Consider the following 24,594-nt stretch of genomic DNA (forward strand, 5'->3'; position numbering starts at 1 on the left):
TTTGATTAGTTAATGCAAAATTTACCTTTTCCCTGATATGAGATATTCAAATCAAAATATTAAACACATGTAAAATTCATACATCATCATTACTAAAATATCTAATAAAAATATCATGTAAAATATACAATCAAGATAATTTATAATCCACATAAAAAAAATATCCAAGACAAATCCATCTATATAATCTAAGTCAAACAAAAAAGTATTTGAAATAAAAAAAAAACAGAACCATATTGTTGGGTTCTCACTACAAATTGAACAACCAAATCAAACTGTAATTCTGTTATCCAAGTCAAATAAACAGTTACTTAAAACTATCAAACAAAAAGAATTCTTCTCCAACAGTAGGCATCATGAATACACCCTAAAAAACAAAATTAAATTCAAACAAAAAGAATTCTTTTCTAACAATAGGCATCATGAATACATACACCCTACAAAAAAACAAAATTAAATTCTTAATAGTAGAGAATAATCGTACAAATCATCAAATAGTCAAATACAACATATTCAATTATAATATTTGAAAACACATATTCAATTATAAGTTAAATGTAACACTAGAGAATAAATAAATTAATTTTCTTTAATTTTAAAATGATCATATCATTTTTTAGTAGCAGTACAACTCATCAAATATTATAGTTAAAAAACATTTTTCTATAATAAAATAACTACTAATTTCTTACTTACCTTGCGAGTGTTTCATCTTCCATCAATCATCAATAGTCATCATTGTTTCATTTAGCTTTAGATCTTCAAAACCTATTAATAATAAAAAAACATTTAGAAGTAAGAATGTTTACAAAAATGAGAAAACATATTTACAAGATTTATATAATTATCACTTACCACTCTCAATGTTCTCCATTTCTTCAATTTATTCTTCTTTTTGGATTGCTACAGGTGATGATCTCAGCCAATTTTGTGTACAAATGAGACACTCAACAATTTTGGAGTTAACGAACTCCGAAATGGGTCGAGAACACGACCTTCAGTGCTGAAAGCAGATTTGGAAGCCACTGTAGACCCAAGAATTGCCAAAATATCTCGAGCCATTAAAGACACTTTCAAATTTAGATTTTCCTTATCATCGGATTCTACTTTGTTCGCTAAATACTTTTCAAGTTTAGATTTTCCTTCACTAAACACATTTTCAGCCCTCTTCCTTTTATATTTGGTCTTGGAATAAGAAAATAAATCAAGCTGCTCATCATTCTGAAACCTAGAGAGATTAGATTGAAAACTTACATTTGGTTCACCTTGGGATAAACCACTCAATAAACTATAATGATCAAACAACTCATTTAAAGTTTGTTTTTATAATTTCATTCAACTGCTCAGCTTTTTTAGCATCATAAAAGCTTCTTCAACCACAAAGATTACATAATCCATCTTATGTCTAGGATCTAAAATCATAGAAATGAATAAGAGTGGATTAAGATTTTTCACATTTCCCCAATACTTGTGATATTTTTCCCTCATATTTGAAGCCATAAGCTTTATACTTAAGTTTGGATCATTTAGCTTGTCATTAATTCTCATTCCAAAACCAAACACAACATGAAAATAAAAATTACTAGTAACATATAAAGCATGCGCATGCTTCCAATCTTATTTTGTAGGTAGACCCTTCATTCTTGAACTTGAAAGCTCATCTCTATACTTAAAATCTTGCTCCCCAACCTATCAAAAAATGTTTCAAACTTCAAGGCAATATTCAACATTAAAAAATTTAAGTTCCATCTAGTTTCAACATCCAAGCAAACTAAGTCCTTGCTCTCAATTTTTTTGCTCAACGCACAATTTAAACATTTGCATCCTAGCTGGTGATGACCTAACATATCTAACAGCAAAACGAATTCTAAAAATCGAGTCATCCAAATCTTTCAAACCTTCTTTAACAATCAGATTTTATATGTATGCACAACACCTCATGTGAAGGTAATCACTCCCTAAAATGCTTTGTTTCCAATTGTTTAGTCTTTTTTATGTACTTGATTGCAGCATCATTGGAGCTAACATTATCAACTGTAATTGTGAGAACCCTATCTATTCCCCACTCAAGCAAGTTTTTTTTCAATGAATTTCCTTATCACATCACCCGAATGACTAGGAATGAGAGTAAAATTTAAGATTCGATTATGCAATTTCCATTCATCATCAACAAAATGAACCGAGAGACACAAGTAACTAAGGTTTTGCCTAGAAGTCATATATCAGTCGTGAGAGAAACCCTTTGATTGAAATTCTTAAAATACTTGAGAAGTTTATCTTTTTCTTCCAATTAAATTTCCATGCAATCTTTTGTTATAGTGTACCTAGAGGGAACTTGAAATCTAGGCTACATCATATTGCAAAACTCATGAAATCTTTCATCCTCAACAATTCTAAAAGGCAATTCATCCATGATAATTATTCTAGCACAATATTTTCTACATAGTGTTTGATCAAGTTTCCAAATAACTGAACCTGAACTTTTCTGCCCATCACCCTCTGATTTAAAACATAAATTCTGTTGTTTTTCATCTACCTTGTTAAACGGGTACTTAGGACAACATTTCATATGATTATTCAAACCACTAGTTCCACTTTTAGTTGGATATTTAAGGGTTTTTCCACAATAATTAGAGCTACACTGTGGAATATCTCCAACTACACATGGTAATTTTGTAAAATGTTCCCAAACTATAGAACTAATGGAACCCAACCTACCTCCTGTATTTTTGGAGGCTGTTGAAGACTCGATGGAATACTTGAAGAAGCTGCAGTTGATTAATCAGTTTTTACAGCTTCATTTGAATTATTTGGATGATCAGTAGGAGTTTCGGTAGCACCGAAAAGCATAGGAGAAACACTAGATGATGTAGATTTCATTTTCTGAAGAAAAAAAAACAGCTTAAAATTCAAGAGTCAAAACAGAAATCAACACTGTTTTGATGCAAATAATTATTCTAAGTGTAAGTGTGAAAATTGTTTATATATATATATATATATATATATATATATATATATATAATATTGCAAAAAGAAAGTAGATAAAATATACCAACCCAGTGATGCAGTGATTGTTGAAATTTTAAGGGCACTTTTTCAACTTTTAACCACAATAAAAATATGAACTTTAAGTGAAAAAAAATGAGAGATAAAACATTAAAGAGACAGGAAAAAGCAAAAGATAGTTCTTAACACACAAAAAATACTCTGAAAATGTTTAGCTCATTACTTTTCTCTATCTTTTTTTTTTCCTTTCAATTAAAAGACTGCCCATACTCACTCATGAAATTTTGCATGGACCATGATCATTTCATCTCAGATTAACCCATACTTAAGAAAGTTTATTAGATGACTACATTAACGCAAGAAAATTTATTAGTTTATGATAAGGCTTAACTGATAAAAACTTTATTTAAAGACGAAATTTATTAGTCAAGTAATTTATTTGATGAACTTTTTAAGACATAATAATCTACTGTTCTAGCTTAATATTTTCAATGCGTTCACTGTGTGGTTGAATGAAGAAATTAAATAGTGTTTTATAATTGTTGCTTTCATGTCCAGGAGAGAAGCTTAACATGCCATTTTCACCATTCATCAACAGACCCAAGCATTAAGTTGAATGATAACAAGTTATATTTTGGGTCACTCGTATTTGGATGAAAACAAAAACATTAAAAAGAAACTGAAAAAGAGGAGAGTTTTCCTTGACAATTTGCATTTCTCATAAAAATAATTGTTTTCAATCAAGTGTATGTTAAGAAATTGTTAAGAATTAAAGAAACAAGTAAAATTAATAAATGAATCATGTATCCAAATCACCCAAAAATAAGTCATAAAAAGAAACAACACATATTCAGAATTCAGGTAACAAACCAGAAAGGATTAAAGTTCAACAAAAATCCAAAGCTATAAAGTAAAAACAAGAAAATAACCAAAAACAAAAACTTAAACCTGTAAACACAAATAATATGGAAATAAAAATAACTCACTGATGTCAGTACTTTCGATCAACGATGGAGTCATAAAAGCAGCAAAGTTTCCTTTCAAGGCCGTAGTGCCACAGAATACTAAAGCTCTATTAAAAAAGCACAAATGAAAATGGTGGACCACTGGACTGGAGAACGGCTGAAGTGAAGCGTAAATTTGATTTGAAGAAAATAACTAATTGAGATTTAGGGTTTGCTTTATTTTCACTTTTTCTTATAATATATTAGACTAATTAAATGAATGGGTTGCATAAATCGTTTAACCCTCATACAACTTCAAGCCTTTAGCCCTTATTTTCTTTAAAATTATTTTGGATTTTTATTGGATCCAATTTGGAAGAAATGTGTTCCATATGGAAAACCCGAACTGAATCGATTAAGATAATTGAGTGATTAAATCAACCTGAAAACAGAACCGCAAAAGAGAAACATGAATCGAACCGAACTGTTTTGCTCAGTTTGTGTCATTTTTTTTCTTGGTTTTGTTGATAAACCCTAAAATAAGACATTCGACGAAACTTTGATCGAACCAAGTGGAGGAAACAGGTATTGGACATTCAAATGATGACGAGCTATGAAAATTCACAATGGGACAATAAAGACCCGGAACAACTATTCTGAAAACGTAATTGAGCATGATAAAAGAGGCATCAAGACCTTCTACTTGACTTCGAACAAGAATCCAAGGTTACAATATGGATACTGGGGAATTTCTCTAAATGATAGGTCTCCTCTTTGAAGATTGAAGAAAATTGATGATAGACACTTCTATATACATGAAAACTCTATCTGCATAAAACAAGTGGAAAAACATTATATCCAAATAATTTATTTAAAAAAATGAAAGATTAATTTTAAAACATCTTTCAAAATATTTTTAAAAAGAAAAGAGAGGTTAATTTTCTAAGATCTATCAAATCATTTTTCAAAGGGGAACAGAAAATAATTTAAGAAGATTTATCAAAACATTTTCCAAAAGAAAGTAGAAATTAATTTTAAGAGGGTTTATCTCTTGTCTTTCGAGTATGATTCAAATACTTTTGGGCCATACAGGAGCCGTTCGAATAGGATGTTAAGTCCTTTTAGTTATCTATAAGACCTTCGGGCATGATGAAAAGATAACTAAATCTCCTCAATACGAAGGAGCAATGTTGTCATTTTATTTGGCGTCCTTCATATGAAGGAGAAAATCACCCTCTGATTATGACTCAGAGTCCCCATTTTAAGGGAGCAATATCATTTTCAGGTTTGATTGATTTTAGACAAATGAATGAACATGTCTTGGCATCAAGGAAACAAGACTGTATTCAGACTCTATCCTCAAAAAAGCAAAGTTTATTTAGATTTGACATCTTTCTGAGTAAAGGAGCAAACCATTAAAATATGATTAGACATTCTCAACGTGAAGGACAAATGTTGTTTTCAGATTTGATGATGTCCTCAAAGGAAACAATCAAATCATTGTGGAAAAATAAATCCTTAGATATACTAACCAATGGTTATGTTGACTTTTGTATATTCAACTATTTTGGGATCAAGATGAACCAGGCAATGATTCTCAATCCCATCTATTTGAAGATGTAGAAAATGTAGACAAACCTTCGAATTGGACTTAAAAATGTCTAATCATTCTTGAAGATGTTTCTTACCCAATAGATTATTTCCAAAATTAGTAAGTCCTTATGGCTATCAGTAAGTTTTTCGAGTATGATGATTGAATCCTTCGGGAAAGATGTTTTCATACGATTTTTGAAAAAAATGGAAAATGATTTTCAAAGTTTCTCATTTAATTTTTTTACTCAAAAACAAAATTTTATCTCACTTAAGATTATTTTTCTTAAAAACAATTTTCCTCTCGCATGAGGTTGTTTCCTTGAAATAAAATTTCATATCTCTCGAGATAGTTTCCTCGAAACTCAAATTTCAGGATCATTTTGCTCAAAACAAAAATTTTATGTCACATGAGATTGTTTTTCCAAAACAAAAGTTTTATCTCACATGAGATTATTTCTCTTGAAACAAATATTTTTCCTCATTCATGACAATTTTTCGGAGTTTTTATTAAAATCACTTTCTTTGAAATATTAATTTCATCTCCCTTAAGATAAAAATATAATTTTCAGTCTCACATGAGACAACATCATTTCTAAGAAAAGAATAATAAATAATTAATTTTAGAAATAAATATTCAGACATGTTGATGTCGATTGTTTCTTTTGAAGGATCATCATTTATGATAGTGGGGCAAACCAAGTGAGAAGATTTTCAGATGCATAGGGGCAGATTATTCGATTGAAAGACGGGGAAACAAATCAAGATCGAGGAAGAGTATTGATGTTAGAATGGAGTTGCTATTGAACTAGACAAAATTAGGCCATTATATGTATTTGTTATGTTCTTGTTTCCACGACAACACGCAGACAAGGGTAACTGTAATACCCTAATTTTTTTGAATAATTTAAATTGAGTTAAAGACGATTGAAGACTAACAAGTTGCTCATGTGTTGTTATGGAAATGGTGACATGATTGAAAGATAACTCGTGGAATTTTATAGACTTTGAGAAATTTCAGTTATTAATTGTGATTTTCAGACATCCACTTAATTAGATTTGTTTTCTATGTGTTCTCATCATGAGGTTTACATCCTGAATTAATTAATTTTTTTTAAAATAAAAAAATAACAAACCATTAACCAAGCCCAAATGAAATTCATATAACTAGTCCAAATGTCCATTTACTTCTTTTTTTAAAGCCAAATCCCAAAACCCATTAGCAAAAAACACCAAACCCAGACTAAAATATCGAAAACCCAAAACATAAATACATATTTTACATTTATAAAACCATAGGGTTTGTGTAGCTCCAGTCACCAATGCTCTTTCACCCATTCAATTTCCATGCATGAATTATGAAAATTAATTAATAGTCCACAATACTCAATGTGCATGCAACATTAACACCATCAAAACAATCAGAAGAGATCTGGGTTATCCATTGGTTTCTAGATCTGATGGTTCAAAACATTCGAAGACATTTGGGATGCTCGTGACTGATCAATGACACAAGAGGATTCACTCGACCATGGTTGTAACACCCCAAATTACGGGTTAGTAGTTTTTGGGTTTACCCGAGAGGTAAGTGGACTTTGTGAAATTTATAAATTTAGTTGTTGGGCTTAATTGGGTTGGATTTAGGGCCCAAATAGTCACAAAAGTGGATTTTTAATTAAGGGAGAAAATATGAAGGACCTAATCTGTAATTAGACTATTTTTGGTTTTGAAATATATTGTTGAGGGTTTTCAAGAGGTTTCAGTCATGGCTTTCCTTCCCACTTCTCTTTTCTTCATTCTTCTTCTTCATTTCTTCTTCCTTCAAGTGACTATAGCTTAAAGGTAAGATCTTGAACCTTTTTCTTGCTTCATCTCGTCCTAATAAACCCCTAGCAACCTTATTTTTTTAGAAGATTCAAGCTTTGGGTTCTGTTTGCATAAAAAGAGGGTTTTCTTCATCCAAGCCTTGAGGAGGTTGATTTCTAGCTAAAGGATGTTCATTTCAGGATTCAAGCATCAATGTATTGTATTCTAATCCTTCAAAGTATTAAGGTTTAATAAATCCATGGTTTTTTTTATTAAGAATTGATGATATCCTTTTCAAATGATCGATCCCTCGGGAGAAAGTATTGATCTCTTTTCAAAAGATCGACCCCTCGAAAGTCAAGTGACTATAGCTTAAAGGTAAGATCTTGAACCTTTTTCTTGCTTCATCTCGTCCTAATAAACCCCTAGCAACCTTATTTTTTTAGAAGATTCAAGCTTTGGGTTCTGTTTGCATAAAAAGAGGGGTTTTCTTCATCCAAGCCTTGAGGAGGTTGATTTCTAGCTAAAGGATGTTCATTTCAGGATTCAAGCATCAATGTATTGTATTTCTAATCCTTCAAAGTATTAAGGTTTAATAAATCCATGGTTTTTTTTATTAAGAATTGATGATATATCCTTTTCAAAATGATCGATCCCTCGGGAGAAAGTATTGATCTCTTTTCAAAAGATCGACCCCTCGAAAGGAATGTCAAACCCTTCTTTGTTTTACTCTATGAAAAGTATGGATTTGAATTCATTAAAGGTCCTAAGTGTTGTTGAATGTTCTTTTGACCCATTTAAGGTCCGTAAGATCTAAGGACGATCCATAATAGTAAAACTTATTCCATGAGAGACATAAATGATCCAACATACCTAAAAACACTCGTAGGATTAGGTTACACTGGGTTTAACCATATTAAGCGTAATACATTAGAGTATCTTCAATCGAGGATGTATACAGATAGTTGGGATTGAGGATCAATACATGAGATACCCGATTGGTGGTACGATAAACATGTCAGATTCATTATCGATAAAGAGCGTGGTGTTTCGAGAACATCGGTAAACCAAAAATTGACAAGTTGTTCCACTACTTTAAGGGGTATTGGGACAGTACGATAATAGTGTTAGGAGTAATGTTACCCAATAATGAGCCCTAGTCAGATATCGGGCTAACCAGTGGATTAGTTAGTGTACTGTAAACACCATAATCATCGGGAAATTGTGAAACGCTTAGAGACCTCTCCGGAGGTAGAAATGAGTAAAATACCTTATAAGTAGTAATACCTCTCCCATAACATCCTAGGTGAGAAGACGAGTGGGATAGTCTCGGGTGAAGGGGATATAACCTCACCTGACTTTGACAAGTTTAGTAGCAAGTGATAGAGCTATTTCTCCTGCTGCAATGTGACATCAGTTAACTTGTGTTAAGGCCTATCTCTAGATGATAACCTTATAATAATAATGAGATAATAACATTAATTGTGTGATAACCATAAAAGACTTATGAGGTAAGATTTCATGAGACTTATGCACTTGTGTTTCGCTCAAGAAACGATAAGGACACTCGAGTAACTTTAGCAGTCGGATAATCATTTTGAGTGCATATGATATTCGGATATATCCAAGTCAATGGAAGATGCACTTTAGTCGCTAGTTGAACTTGGTATTGATACTATGTGACCCAAACACGTTCTGAGTACTCAAGAGGAGTAGACTAGCCAGGCAAGGTGTCGATGTTTGTGTGACCTGGACCTATCTTAAGGTATTGGAAGGTGCCGATGTTATGTAACCTAAACCTCACCTGAGATACTTAGGAGGTGTTGATGCTATGTAACCTAGACCTCACCTGAGATACTTTGGAGATGATGATGCTGTGTGACCTAGGTTTAACCAAGGTACCTCTATTAAGAAAATAGATGTGTGAGTTTCGAGATGCTATGTGACTTCGAATTACGACACAATGCTTACTTATTGTTGAGTGATAGTATCGATGCCTCTGCGATACCGAGTACCATCATTGTGTTTGGCATGGTAATGCATTATACGATGATAATGAGGTTAGAGACTTAGTACTTGTATACTCATGGCAGTGCCTTTAACAAAGACTAAGGGAATCATGAGGCGTATATTCGAGAGATAGAACTAGAGGACCTTACGTAGGTAGCACTGTTTGGAATCATGTTTGTGCATATTGCTTAGTGACATGTCTTCAGCATGCTTGTGTTTATGAAATCCATATGATGTTTTAGATTAACGATTATACTGTTGGGCTTTATAAGCACAACCTTTGGATGTTTTACATTAGCAAGTCTGTAGCTTGAGCAGTTCGTGAAGCACCGTTGCTATAGGACTTCACCATCTCTGACAGAGTATTGTACTGTAGCTTTAGCGAGCATTTGTATTCATAAAACCTTACTTGTGTATTTGAGTTGTAAACTTCAAGATGTATTATTTTGATGTAAATCATGTGTCACGGAGCTCCATCTTTGTAAATTTTTTATATTAATTGTTTATGTTTTATTATGATACCATTCATTATATTTGAAAAGAAAATGAAAAGGTTTTAAGGATCAGGGGTTGCTTCAACAGCCTAGCATAGCACTTTAGGCCTAATCGGGTTTAGGGTGTTACATTTAATGGTATAAAAGAGTCAGGTTGAGTTGGTCCTAGAACCCAATGGTCGTTTTTAGTAAGGTGTCAATGAATACATACCGCTAGGTGCTCAACGTACTTGTATAAGTCTAGAATCTTGATAGTACCTTCCTTTCTAAGTTTGTGTAATAGAAACTTGTAATGGTTGATAGTTTCAAGCGTGGTCTCAAGGATAGGATGTAGAGTCGAGCATCTCATCTCGATAATGTTATCAAGGAGTTCTTGCCTGGAGCAGAGGACCATGGGGTCTCATTAAGCGCAAGAGTCGTAGAGACGACCTTATTCAGAGGTTTGGCCTCCATTTTCAGGGAGATATTGGACATCATTCCTAGACTGCAAATTATGCACCTGACCACCTAGGGTATGCCATGCCGATAGAATCTCTAGTAAAGAGACTGAGGAGGTATAACATATTCGACTTCTACAGTTCAAGCATCGATAAATCGATTTCAACCGATCAGTGGTTGAGGGAAACCATGATTACTATGAGGTAGATGCACCTTATGCAAAAGGATGAGTTAGAGTGTGTCACCGCTTTCCTCAAGGGTGATGATATCGGTTTGTAAAAGACGTTAAAGATAGCTCTACATCCGAGGATGCCTACATGGGAACAACTCACAGAGAAACTTAGAGGCAAGTATGTTGGTGAGGAGCATATAGATAGTTTGAGGATGTAGTTCTCTCAGTTGGTTTAGGGAAACCATTCAGCGATCGAGTACGAGAGAGATTTTCTGAGATTGAGCCATTACACTCCAAAGCTAGTTACGACCGAGTCTTTGAGATGCAATAGGTTCTATAAGTAGTAGGTAGAAAACTTACCTAGAGTGTTTTTCAGATGTGTCATGGAAGGTTAAGGCTGTGGAAAGGGTGCAAGCTATGAAAAAAAGAGTTTATTGGGTGAATTCGGTAACCCGATATGGAGGGCCCATGTGCCAGTAGACCAATCTCAGTTCGTGGCTGAGAAGACCAGAGATCTGCGAGAGTAGAGGTGAGTGACATTAGCTTTGTCACTCTAGTCGAGTCAGAGTGTAGGGGTAGGATCGTAACTTCCCCATCTGTGGTAAGCTCTGAAGGTTTTGATAGAGTCAAGAGGTATCTAGAGTGTGAACCATGTGACAAAGATCATCGAGGAAGATGTTTCAAGCTTTCTAAGAAATACCATGGATGGAGATCTTAGGCATATTTTGTGAGAGATTGTCTCGATTGGTGTTGGTTCTATGCTCGGAAAAGAGAACAGAAAAGAAGATCGACCTATTTTTGGATCAACGGTGCTTGTTTTCACTTATCAGATTGCAGAAGAGATGTTATGTATGTTTCCAGAAGTCCCATTTTTTTTCTTGCTTCAGTAAGCATATAAGCACGCATTCTTTTGTGGTGACCAGTGAGCTAAGTGAGAAAAATATTCATGTGGAAGATCTTAGAATGAGACTTATGTGTCGAGTGGTTCAGCCTTAGCAGAATGAGCAATGTTATCTAAGATATTCTTTGATGGTTCGTGTGATCGACCTACAGAAAATTTTGAAATACCAAGTTTGACGTTGAAGGTAAGGAATCTTCATGGGAGTATTAATAACACCCGAGTCTCCCTAACCAATAAGTCAATTGCCTTGCTGTCAAAATCTTCAAGATATGTCACGGTAAGTGCTAGAGCACTTTGGTTTCTAACTGGGCACAGATGCCCCAAGTACCCTCGAGGAGTATGTTAGTCAAGTGTATATTCCGATACAATAGTTTCGAGTTTCCCTCTGATTTCTTCAGTCTGTATTCATGCACGATCGGCAAGTAAGTTAGCTAAGTAAGCCAAACCTCGACAGTAGTGTCCTTGCATGGTATGTGAGCGTGAGCTATGTATCACACTCAGTAGCATACATTGTTGCTTCGCACCATATATTTTGGGTACCTTGGGTTAAAAAAATCAAAATCAAGTTCGCTAGGCATCGTATGACTAGCGTCAGTTGTCATCGGTTAGCTCAATGATGGTAGCATTAGCGAATGCAATGTGTAAAGCCTCAAAACCCCTAAGTCAGAGTTTGGCCTTATGAGATCTTCACTTTGTGTTGTATGCCCTCCAGAAGAGTCAAATGTTGTTATTTTCTTTCGATAAGTGATCGATTTTCAATTATGAGTCTCTTACATGCTCGATCAGATGAACATAGCATCAGTAAGTCGTAAGATATATGAGAAACAGTCAGATACCGTAGTTAAGTATTAAATCAGAGTTGCACAACAGAAGCATAGAGATTAACATTAATCGAGGATTGTCATCGTATCTTCAGTAGTTAGTACTGAAACAATGTTGGAAAGTGCTGTAAGATCTCAAGGTATAGCACGTGGAGTTGCCTATATTCATAAAATAAAAGCAATCATCGGGTTATGTAGTGAGTTAAGTCGGTTGAGTAAGATTTATCATAGCATGTCTTAGTGATAATAGAGAATGAAGGAGTAGCATTATTCTTGTGGAGCGTTCTGAGCGTACAACATCAGATAGAGAGAATGCAATTCCTCAGCTTTGAGTTTTCAAAGGTTTTCACTTAAAGTTCGACGTTAATAGCGTTCTCAGGAAATCGTAGACCAATTTACAAGTTTGAACTACATATCAAATAGTGGGGACTTCTTCTTTGAAAATTAGTTTTAATAAGGTTTAAGCGTTGCGAAGTTCCTAAGTGTTTGACCTAAGATTGTGTCGTTATTTGGACCGAGGATGAACTTTCTTTTAAGGAGGAGAGAGTTGTAACACCCCAAATTACGGGTTAGTTGTTTCAGGTTTACCCGAGAGTTAAATAGACCTTGTGAAATTTATAAATTTAGTTGTTGGGCTTAATTGGGTTGGATTTGGGGCCCAAATAGTCATAAAAATGATTTTTAATAAAAGGACAAAATATGAAGGACCTAAAGTGTAATTAGACCATTATTGGTTTTGGAAGATATTGTTGAGGGGTTTAAAGGGGTTTCGGTCGTGGCTTTCCTCCCCACTTGTCTTCTCTTCATTTTTCTTCTTCATTTCTTCTTCCTTCATCTCCTTCAAGTGATTATAGCTTAAAGGTAAGATCTTGAATTTTTTCTTACTTCATCTCGTCTTAATAAACCCCTAGCAACCTTATTTCTTTTTTTTAAAAAAAAGATTCAAGCTTTAGGATTTGTTTACATGAAAAATAGAGGTTTTCTCCATCCAAGCTTAAGGAGGTTGATTTTTAGCTTGAGAAGGTTGATTTTTAGCTAAAGGAGGTTCATTTTGGGATTCAAGCATCAAGGTAGTGTATTTCTAATCCTTTGTAGTATTAACGTTTCATAAATCCATGGTTTTGCTAAGTTTTGATAATTTGAGTATTTTAGTGTTCATCTTTGATTTCTCAACCAAATCACGTTTTAGGTGTTAATAGCATGTTTTAATCATGCCTAATGACCCTAAATAACTTACTAAAACTCTAGAATAAGTTTAAAAACCAAACCATGTCATTTTGAGTGATTCTCGAGCTTAAGCAAGTCATTCCTAGAAAAAGGATCGATCTCTTAACCAAAGGGATCGATCCTAATGTTTCTATCTAGTAAAGGATTGATCCATTTTGAAAAGGATCGATCTCTCGGGAGAAAGGATCAATCACTTTTCAAAAGGATCGATCCCTTGGAGAAAAAGATCGATCCCTCGAAGGAAATGATCAATCCCTTCTTTGTTTTGCACAATGAAAAAGGATGGGTTTGCATTCATTAAATGTCCTAAGTTTTGTTGAGTGTTCTTTTAACCCGTTTAAGGTTTGTAAGATCTAAGGACAATCCGTAATAGTAAGACTTAGTCTGTGAGGGACATAAATGACCCAACATACCTAAAAACACTCGTAGGAGTAGATTACACCGGGTGTAACCATATTAAGCATAATACATTAGAGTATCTTCAATCAATGATGTATACGGATGGTTCGGATTGAGGATCAGTACATTAGATACCCAATGAGTAGTACGATGAACATGTCATATTCATTATTGAAAAAGAGTGTGGTGCTTCGAGAACGTCAGTGAACCAAAAATGGATAAGTCATTCTACTACTTCAAGGGGTATTGAGAGAGTATGATAAGAGTGTTAAGAGTGTTTTTACCTAGTAACGAGCCCAATTCAGTTATTAGGTTAACCAGTGAATCAATCATTGTACAGCAAACACCATAATCACTGAGAAATTATGAAACACTTAGTGACCTATCCAGAGGTAGAAATGAGTAAAATACACTATAAGTAGTAATACCCCTCCCATAATGTCCTAGGCGAGAGGACGAATGAGATCGTATCGGGTAAAGGGGATATAACCTCACCTGACTTTGATAAATTTAGTAGCGAGTGATCGAGCAACTTCGCCTGCTGCAATGTGGCATTAGTTGACGTGTGTTAAGGCGTAGGTCTAGATGAGAGCCTTATAATAATAATGAGATAAAAACATTAATTATATGATAACCATAAAATCCTTATAAGGTAAGATTCCATAAGACATGTGTCGTTGTGTGTCATTTGGGAAATGATGAGGACACCCGAGTAACTTTAGCAGTAGGACGATCATCTTGAGTTCATAGGATATTCGGATATATCCAAGTTAGTGTAAGATGCACTTTAGTCGCTAGTTGAACGTGGTACTGATACTATGTGAACCAAACATGTTCCAAGTACTCAAGAGGAGTAGACTAGCCAGACAAGGTGTCGATGTTGTGTGACCTAGACCTAGCCTAAAGTTTTGGAAGGTATCGATGCTATGTGACCTGGACCTCGCCTGAGATACTTGGGAGGTGCTGATGCTATGTGACCCGGACCTCGCATGAGATACTTGGGAGATACTGATGATGTGTGACCCAAGTCTACCCAAGGTACCTTTATTAAGAAAATAGAGGTATGAGTTCCGTGATGCTATGTGTCCCCAAGCTACACCACGATGCTTACTTATTGTTGAGTGATAGTACTGGCGTCTATACGATACCGAGTGCATTCATTGTGTTTAGCATGGTGATGTATTATAGGATGATAATGAGGTTAGAGACTTAGTACTTGTATACTCATGGCAGGACCCTTAGAGAAGACTGCGGGAAGCATGAGGCATAGATTCGAGAGATAGAAATGGAGGACCTTAAGTATGTAGCACTGATTGGAATCATGCTTGTACCTACTGCTTAGTATTATATTTTCAGCATGCTTACGTTTATGAAATTCATACGTTGCTCTAGATTAGCGATTATACTACTGGGCTTTGTAAGCTCAACCTTCAGAAGTTTTTCGTTGGCAAGTCTGCAGCTTGAGCAGTTCATAAAGCACCATCACTGTAGGACTTCTAGCATATTCGAAAGAGTACTCTAATGTAGCTTTAGCGGGCATCATTATTCATAGAACCTTACTTATGTATTTGAGTTGTAAACTTTAAGATGTATTATTTTGATTTAAATCATGTGTCACAGAGCTTCGATTTTGTAAAAATGTTTTTATAATAGTTGTTTATGTTTTATTATGATAACATTCAGTACATTTGAAAAGAAAATGAATCAGTACGCTCATCTTTTAGAAATTTTAATTGGTTCCCAACTCTCGTGAGTAGTTTTAGGTGATACGATGCTATATCAAGAGATGTATGAGACCACCTACTATGCAATAGCTGCACAATACAATCTTCATATTCGAGCCACTTTTTTAGGTTTTCAACTCGAATAATTCTTTAGTTTTCAGACGTCATTTAGAATTTACGTCCTGAACCCCCATTTATTATTTTTCCTATAATGATTAAAGCTTTTAGAAAACCCTATTTTCTCAAATAAAAAATTAACCCTGAGAGGCATAATGAAATCTAAAGATAGTCTCTTTCACTTAGAAATTCACGTATGATTAAAAGGGACTTTTCAAGCACATAACATAGGCCATGGCTCATACTTATGAAAGAAACGGATAAATAGGCCCAACCCAGTGTTTAAGGGTGATCGAACAAAGGATCAATTCGTTCTGATGCCTTCAATATTACCTTACCCAATTTGAATCTTCTTGTAACTTGTCTTTTATTTCCTTATTTTTTTGGATCCATCTAGACTGTCCATTTTTGGGTTTTCACCCAAGAGTTCATCTTCATTTGTCTATTCCTTTGGTATTTCTTGATTTTCTTATTGGATTTGGATCTTTGAACCAGTTATACTTGATCAACCTTATGGTTTGAGAATCATTGAGTCATTTTATTTTGAGAGACTCGTTGTTTGCACTTATTGTCCTTTTTATTAATGGACTTTGAACTTCATTTTGACTTGAATGCATTATTTGATCTCTTTATTTGGAGAATTTATCAATTATTCGTTATACTTGGAACATCTTTTGATGTTCTCAACTTGAATTAATCTTTGAAAACTTCGTATTTGGTCCACCTTATTTCTTCACTTATTTCTCATAAACGTGTCCTTGTAACAAAATATGGATTAATAGTCTTCATTTATGCTAGAAGATTTCCTTCACCTTACCTCATAGTGTAGAAAGTCATCCTTTTTTAGGGTTGAACTAGAAAAAAAATATTATAGGCTCAAATAGAGAAAACAAAGAAAAATATTCAACAAGGGTAATGAAATAATGTCGTTCATCATTTCATACACGAAATTCCTTGTAAAAGAGATAACCCAGGGGGATAAATATTCAGGATTAACTTTTATTCACGTGAAAACAACGTAATTAATGCATAATAAAATTATTTCAATTATTCCTTTTATTTCTACTTCTTTTTTCTCTTTACTTCTGGTATGCCCCAATTATTCGAGCTTATCTTCATAAACTTGATCCAGAATGCTCCATCTCATTTTCCTTGCATGAATGATTCATGTACAAATAGATATCTTTTACTCAATGTCTTTAGGTTTTATTGAGGTTGAAAAATGTTGGTTTTGTGTCAAAGAAGGGGAGGGTGTGACTTTAAAGTCATATCTTCGGAGAAAGGCAATGTTCTGAAAAGAATGGCTCTGCCTGGGAAGGTAATAATATGAATTTGGTGTCTTGAGAAATATGAGAGTATGACTTTGGAGTTTCAAAGATAGGCAATGTCAAGATTCGACCTTTTGGAATTGACCATAACTTATTTCGGGTTAGGAACCGAATGATTGTACTTTTCGCTTTTGAGGGTATATGAGAGGTGTAATCCTATCACTTGTCAAAGATCTATAATTCTTGGAGAAATAAAAAAACCTTTAACTCATTTGATATGCAAATAACTTCAAGATTAAAATTTGATTAATTGCTTATAACCTTAGAACATGGCTAAGTTCAAGCATTAAATGACTTCCAAAATATTTAAGCAAATAATGAAGGAAAAACAAAACCAGGTTCAAATGAGACAATGCAAGTGCAACAAAGTTTCATGGTGGGTGGAATGAATTCTTCTTAATTAGCATCAGGATGTCCCATTATTCATTAAAGGTTCATGCCCCAGAGTCGATCAAATTTGGACTTTACGCCTCAATGTCCAACAGTCCTCAATAGTGTGCCTCAAGCTTCCTATATGGTAGCTACACACTACATTAATATCATAGCTTTTAGGAAACAGTGGTTCTTTTTGCTTGGAAAGAACTGGAGTCGCCAAGGTTTTTTCTCAATCAAGACAGGAAGCAATTCTTCATACGTTATTGGAATATGATCAATAGGAGTCTTTTCTCGATATTGATATTGACACCCCTGCCATATTGATTTTAACATCTTCCTTGGTATTGGTGCTTTTAGTGCTCCTTATTCTTCCATTCTAGATAGTTATTTCAATCAGCTTTCTATATATAACTAGCTTAACAAAACTATTAGAGGCTTTTCCTATCAAATATCCTATGAAGGGAGCTCTCAAGGTATTTAGAAAGAGCATTGTCCTCTCTTCTTAATATAGGGTAGGATGAACTTGCACTGCTATGTCCATTCACCTTTGAGCATATTGTCGAAAGCTTTCACTGGACCTTTTCTCGCTTTGAAACGTGAACAGAGTAGGCCTTGTATTCTTCACATGTTTATATTTCTCTAAGAAATACTTGGGTAAATCCTTTAATATTTTTATATGTGTTCGACTTAACTGATTTTACCATTTGGAAGTGGATTAAATCAAGTTGTCTTAAAAATAATCTAGCAAGAAGACAAGATTGTCAACCACTGGACTGATAACGGGGTCAACATTTCTTGCATCTATTAATTGAGTCAATTTTTTTATCAACTAATTTTGGGACTTTAGGAATTTATCCATCATTTCTTGTTGAACCTTAGCCATACGATCTTTCTGATTTTCTCAAACTCAACTAACTTTTCCTCCATGGTCTTCTTCATTCTTGAGGTATGATAAAAGTGACTTTCACTTACTTCTATTATATCTATCACAGAACCCTCCATAAATTAATCTCACCTTCTAATGGTTAAACGCATGCTTGCTTGAACAAATGCAATGTGAATGTAAATGCAAATACATGATGCAAATGAAAAAGATATTAATCCCAAAATAATTGTTCCTAGAACAATTTTGGAAGAACTAACAATGTCTTGGTACTATAGGAAAGCAAAACTCAAAGATTATCTAGCTCTATCTTTTAGTTGTTCAACTCCGGCGAGTAGCTGGATGATGCATCGTCTTTTGTCAAACTTTGTCACTTTAAAAATCTTCGAACCTTCTACTTCATCTCCCATAGAGAAGTTTTATTGAGCCAGTTCGCGGCCTATAGCTATTGCCTTCAGTGTTGAATCCTCTTGAGTCAAGCTTGTCTCCTAAGTAGGTAGACTGTCAAGTTGCTTCTAATGTGTCCATAGAGGAATCTTTGGAATTCTATCTAACCCAACGAAAGGCATTTTCGTTTCAAGAACCTTCTGATATGATTAGCTATTTCAAGGATCAATATCTTTTATTATATGTCATGTTTATGCAAAAATTATAAAACATGCAAAACAAACAATAAAAAAAAAGAAAACAAGTTAGTAAAATTAAAGTAATAATTAAAAGAAAATAAATGAGAAAAAATTAAATAAATTAACTTTAACTGGTAAATAAACCATAAATACAATCATGAATAAAAAATTTAAAACTCTAATCGCGTGCGTTCTAATTCTCTTAGGGTATCCACATGGCTCTAAAGGGGTGGACTTTCTAAATTCTCTACACGAAGTTCGATACTAAAAGAGGTTGCCAAACTGTCCTTATAACCTACTAAGTTTTATAAGGACTTCAATTCTAGCTCATTATAGACTTTACAAATCAAATTCAATCTAGGGGTCATATCACTAAATGTAAGTCACATATGACAGTATCCAGATAGTATCTGGACAGACATTTAGAATGCTTTCCAGAGGTACTTTTCTAGATCGACACAAGGAAAACCAGTATTCCTTGGTGGTGTGACGTTTTTCCTAGGCGAATCAGGATAAAGCTCGGATATATAGCTATGATATGCAACAATCCTACTTATATTCACACAAGTGAAAGTATCATTTTTTTCAAATTTAAAAACAAACATAATGAATCGTAAATTAAAATAAATTCAAACTCAAAATTTCCAACTTCTAAATTATAGGATAATCGACTCGTGAGTCAACTCTTTATTTTGTTTTAAAAGCAAATGTCCTTAACGGAGTCGCCAAGTTGTGATGACAACACTTAAAATATGTAACTTTAGTAAAAGATTTTTATTTTAACAAAAATACCCAGTTTTGGTCTACGAAATCAGAAATCAGGTTCAAGAGTACGATTATGAGTGGGGAAGGATTAACACACCCACAGCGTCCAAAATTGGTACCTAGTCGATTACCCTATGTTTTAAAATTGGAATTTTTTCGTTCAAATTTTCATTTAATTTAAAATCCAATATGTATGCAAAATTCTAAAAAGGATGTTGATTTACCAAGACCAATAACGACCACCCCCAAGCACAAACGGAAGCTTCGTAGTCGATTTTGATAAATGAGCTTTATCTCAATTTAAAAATCATGATGTAGTGTCTAAAAAGATGTTAATTTATTTCGAGGATTAATAGTGGTAACCCCCAAGCAATGGCGGAGGATAGAACATTAATTACATAAATAAATTAACATTATATTGATTTTAAAATCAAAATAAAATCAATCAATTCATTATTAACCTAATTACACTAAATGGTTAATTAAGGCAATTCTCGAACCTAGAGTGTCAAATTATGCAATTTAAAGAACTTAAGAGACTAAACCTAAAAATGTGGTCTCTAATATTAATCCTAGTTAACCAATTATTGAATCGAATAATAGATGAGCATTGTAACACCCCATACCCAATCACAAGGAAATACTCAGGTACTTAAGTGTATATTAGAGATTCTGATCTTGTCGGACAAAACAAAAACCATAAATCATGCATACTAAACGGAAACATACAAATTTATGTGTTGATAATCGCAACCAATGAGTTAGGGATAAATTAGTTGTTTGCATAACCAAATAATTACAAAGTGAAACACCAAATTAAGGTTGTCAATATTCATTATTAATATTTAGTTAGTGACATGCGAATTTCCAAATTAATCAGACACCAAATAGGGACTCAAGTGAACATATAATTCAAGGGACTAAAACACATAAACAATTCAAAAGTAACATAAAAGCAACAATCATACAATTGAAACCTTCATTATATAATTAAGTATATTTAAGAGTGACAACTCAAATCTCATCAAATTCCAAGATAAGGTCAAATATTAATTAGTAAATCAATTTCTGGACCATTTTGAACTTATAAACATCATGGGGTCAAACAAGACTTAGGGATACATAAGGTCTTTAATGAATGCAATTTTACCATTTTCATTGAGCACACATTGAAGGGATCGATCCTTTGCAAAACACTAAGTTTGGAAACAATCCTTCTAGCTAAGAACATGCATAAATGATACCTAAGGTATCGATCCTTTTTTTTATGGAAATGCGTATAATTATCAAGAACGAGCATAAATGAATTTCCAAACTTTCATGTAATCAATCTTAGAGACTAGATACATTCTTGGACACCTTCATACCATATCATACATGTTAAAATACGCTTGTAACATGCTTTATAACACAAGTCACAACATCAAACAAGAATATTGCACCAAAAGTCAAACATTGCATAAATGTTCACTTTTAACACAAGTCACCTAGTCCAATTATGCGTTTTTGGTCATTACATGCATCCTAAGAGTCTAGCACTTTTAGTTCGCTTAGTTTCACTTGCCTAGACATACACTACAAGAAATTTTGATTGTTACAACAAAATTATTTATAACTAAAAGTACTAAATTTGTCACGATATATTTATTCTGACCAATTTTATTTGTTACCATGTTTGTTAAAACAACGTTCTCATGTAAAGTATATTGTGACAAAAATTGTGTTCGTTACCATTGTATAGTATTTATTGCAACAATGAAATTTCATTACTATAATTAACTTATCACAATAAAATATTTGTCACAATCAATTAACCATTTCGTCACGAGAAGTACATTTTGTCATAACTAATTTATATTTAAACATCAAATATAAAGGGGTTTTGTGACGAAAATACATATGGTAACAAAACTTATTTTGTCACAGTTGTTATTTCGTCACTAAATGTAACTTGCATAGACAAAAATATTTGTTAAAATAAAATAATTATTTTATCACAAAAAGTAAATTTCGTCACAATTAAGTTAAATTATAACATCAAACAAAAAAAGTTTTGGTGACAAAAAGACATATTACAACAAAATTTATTTTCTCACTACTTTTATTTCGTCACTTCTTTTATTTCGTCGCTAAATATTTTTTATAACTTTTTACTGTGACTAAATAATTTTATTACAATTTTTTATTGTGAAAAAATATTATTTGTCACAATTTTTATAACGAGAAATTAATATTTGTTATAAATTTTTATTTTGATTAAATAAATTTGTCAAAAGTTGTTATTTTGAGAAAATATTGTGAAGAAATAAATTTAACATAAATTTTTATTTTGACTAAATTTAATGTTATTGTGACTAAATAAATTTGTTATAATTGATTATTGTGAAAAACTATTATTTGTCATAACTTTTTATATTGAGAAATTAATACTTATTATAATTTGTTATTATAACTATTTAAAATTTATCATAATTTGTTATTTTGATAAAATATTTTGACTAAATAAATTTGACATAAGTTTTTAGTTTAACTAAATTTAATTTGTTATTTTGTCTATATAAATTATCATAATTTGTTATTTTGTCTAAATAAATTATCATAATTTGTTATTTTGTCTAAATAAATTATCATAAATTATCTTTCTTACAGAACAAAAATATCGATATAGGATATCATCTAAATCAATAGCAAATTGTTCCCTGTCATCACTTGTATTTCTCCTCTTATTTGATCCATTTTCAAAAAAAACAGACTGGGAATGAGCTCGCTTCCCATAGCTATTCCTCTGACCCGCTATTATTATCGGCAAATGTTTCCTGACAATTATAAAACTTTTCAAAGATTTACAAATTGAACCAATATTGAGGATCAAACCACCCAAAATGTAAAGCACCGTCACAAAAGTTAAACAACAGACCAAATCTAAAGGTAAGGTGGGCATATTTTCATCATTTAGTAGATAAATCAGCAATGATGATTCGAGTGTTTAGATTTCAGCAAGACCATTAAAACCATTTTGTCTCCTATATTGCCTCTATGCTTTCCACTCTCGTTTTACATGGTTTGCCTCTAATTCTTAGAAAGTTATAGCATATTCTTGAGAAACGGTTAAAACTATTTTATGTTTCAATAAACTATGGATAAGATGAATTACCATTATGATCAGATCATAAATACAGATGCTTTAGGCAAATATGAAAAGAAAAGAAAAGAAAAATCATGCGGCCGAACAAAAGAAAGGGACGGAAAATGTTGCGGAACAAAAACGGGAGGACAATGCCGAGGATCAAGAGAAAAGAAAGGGAGATCGTGCGGCCCAACGTAAAGAGACTGCAAATCATTTAGATTAACAGAGGGTAGAGTATGTTGAACATCGAGCATCTAAAAGAAAAGGGGCTACAAATGTTTCGGAATAACAAAAAGAAGACAATGCTGAGGATCAAGGGAAAAGAAACGAGGCAAAACAAAAAGTGATTGCAAGTGTTTTGGAGCGACAAAAAGAAGACAATGTTGAAGATCAAGGGAAAAGAAACGAGGCAAAACAAAAAGAGACTGCAAATGTTTCCAAACAAAAAAAAAGAAGACAATGCTGAAGATCAAGTGAAAGGAAACGAGGCAAAACAAAAAGAGACTGTAAATGTTTCGGAACGACAGAAAGAAGACAATGCTGAAGAACAACCTGTTGAAACATTACCGACTTTTAAGAGTCAAACTGAGAGGACAAGGCAAATTTAAACAAAAAGTCCAATTACTTGAAAGAATAAAAAAACAAATAAAACCCACAAATCTAAACAGCATGCATGTAAATAATATCCAAAAATTTAATAGAAACACACACAAACATTAGATTAAATAAATAAACTATAATTCCTCACATCAGTCACAATGAAGTTCAAGCCAAAGGGAAAACCCCATACAACTTTTCATTCTCTCAGCCTCACTTCAACCTACATAAACATGCACATATATTATGTACACATTAAATGGTGCTCAAGCACGCCGGAATCAATTATGTACTAATGGTATACGATAAGAGAAAAGTGAAGACATCTTTTTACCCTTGCTGGCTGCCCGTTAGGACTCGGTAATGAACTGGGGCAAAGTTCGTCCTTGATACGACAAGGCAAGGTAGCCGGAGTAAGAGTCAAAGGATGGAAGTTGTAGGTGTGAGCGAAGTGCTACCAGGGTTCACCTCCAATTCGTTATGCAGATCATTGATCCTTTGAAGAAGCTCCTTCAGGTACTCGATGGCATACCCGAGAATAGAAGCTCTATCCATCTATTAGTAGAAAGGATAATGTTAAATCATACAATTCCTAAGAAGTAAAAACTGAGAATATGAAACTCCAAAAACTCTTCCATTGCAAGCTACTAATCACCCCCGAACAATTTGAGCATAAAAAACAAGTAACCATCAAAAGATAAGGAAAGAGAACCGATAGTGTGGCACAGAACATGAATCTGTAGCTACTACGCTGTAACTATGCTGCTGCTGCTTCACTTATTGATGACTTAAAGGAAATTACTTCTCGAATCGGGTCCGAAGACTTGTGGTGACATTTAAAGCACTCTTACCAGGCTCCATGTGAGAGACATTAATGCAGCTTTCTGTTAAGTATTTTGGGGGAAACATGTAAAAGCAAAAGATACCATTCATTCACATAATACACAAATACCACAAAGATATGGACGACCAATATGAAGATGAAGAGGAGGAGGATTACTTATAATTTTACGTGAGACAATTATTTTATTAAAATATATTATTTAGTTTAATTAATTACAATTGTTTGTATGCTTCTAAATGAAATTACTTTTAATTTGTTCAATTATGCATATTGATTTATTCAAATTCTTTACTTGATTAAATTATTTACATAATTATAATTAAGAAAAAAATTTCAAACTAGCTTCGTAAAAAATAAATGAAAACATTTTTGATAATATATTTTGTTATTATATTTTATT

At 33.2% G+C, this 24,594-nt stretch overlaps 1 long non-coding RNA gene across 1 annotated transcript; it reads right to left on the reverse strand.

Moving 5' to 3' along the window:
• Nucleotides 1-677: 677 nt before the first annotated feature.
• LOC120181343 lies at nt 678-4,168 on the reverse strand. The gene is made up of 4 exons (XR_005521748.1): nt 3,993-4,168; nt 2,719-2,883; nt 856-1,689; nt 678-768 (listed from the first exon to the last, which is right to left on the reverse strand). It is a non-coding gene; the product is annotated as an uncharacterized LOC120181343 (long non-coding RNA).
• Nucleotides 4,169-24,594: the final 20,426 nt, after the last annotated feature.

This window comes from Hibiscus syriacus, unplaced genomic scaffold (genome assembly GCF_006381635.1).
Source record: "Hibiscus syriacus cultivar Baekdansim isolate YM2019G1 unplaced genomic scaffold, ASM638163v2 tig00003721_pilon, whole genome shotgun sequence".
NCBI lineage: Eukaryota > Viridiplantae > Streptophyta > Magnoliopsida > Malvales > Malvaceae > Hibiscus > Hibiscus syriacus.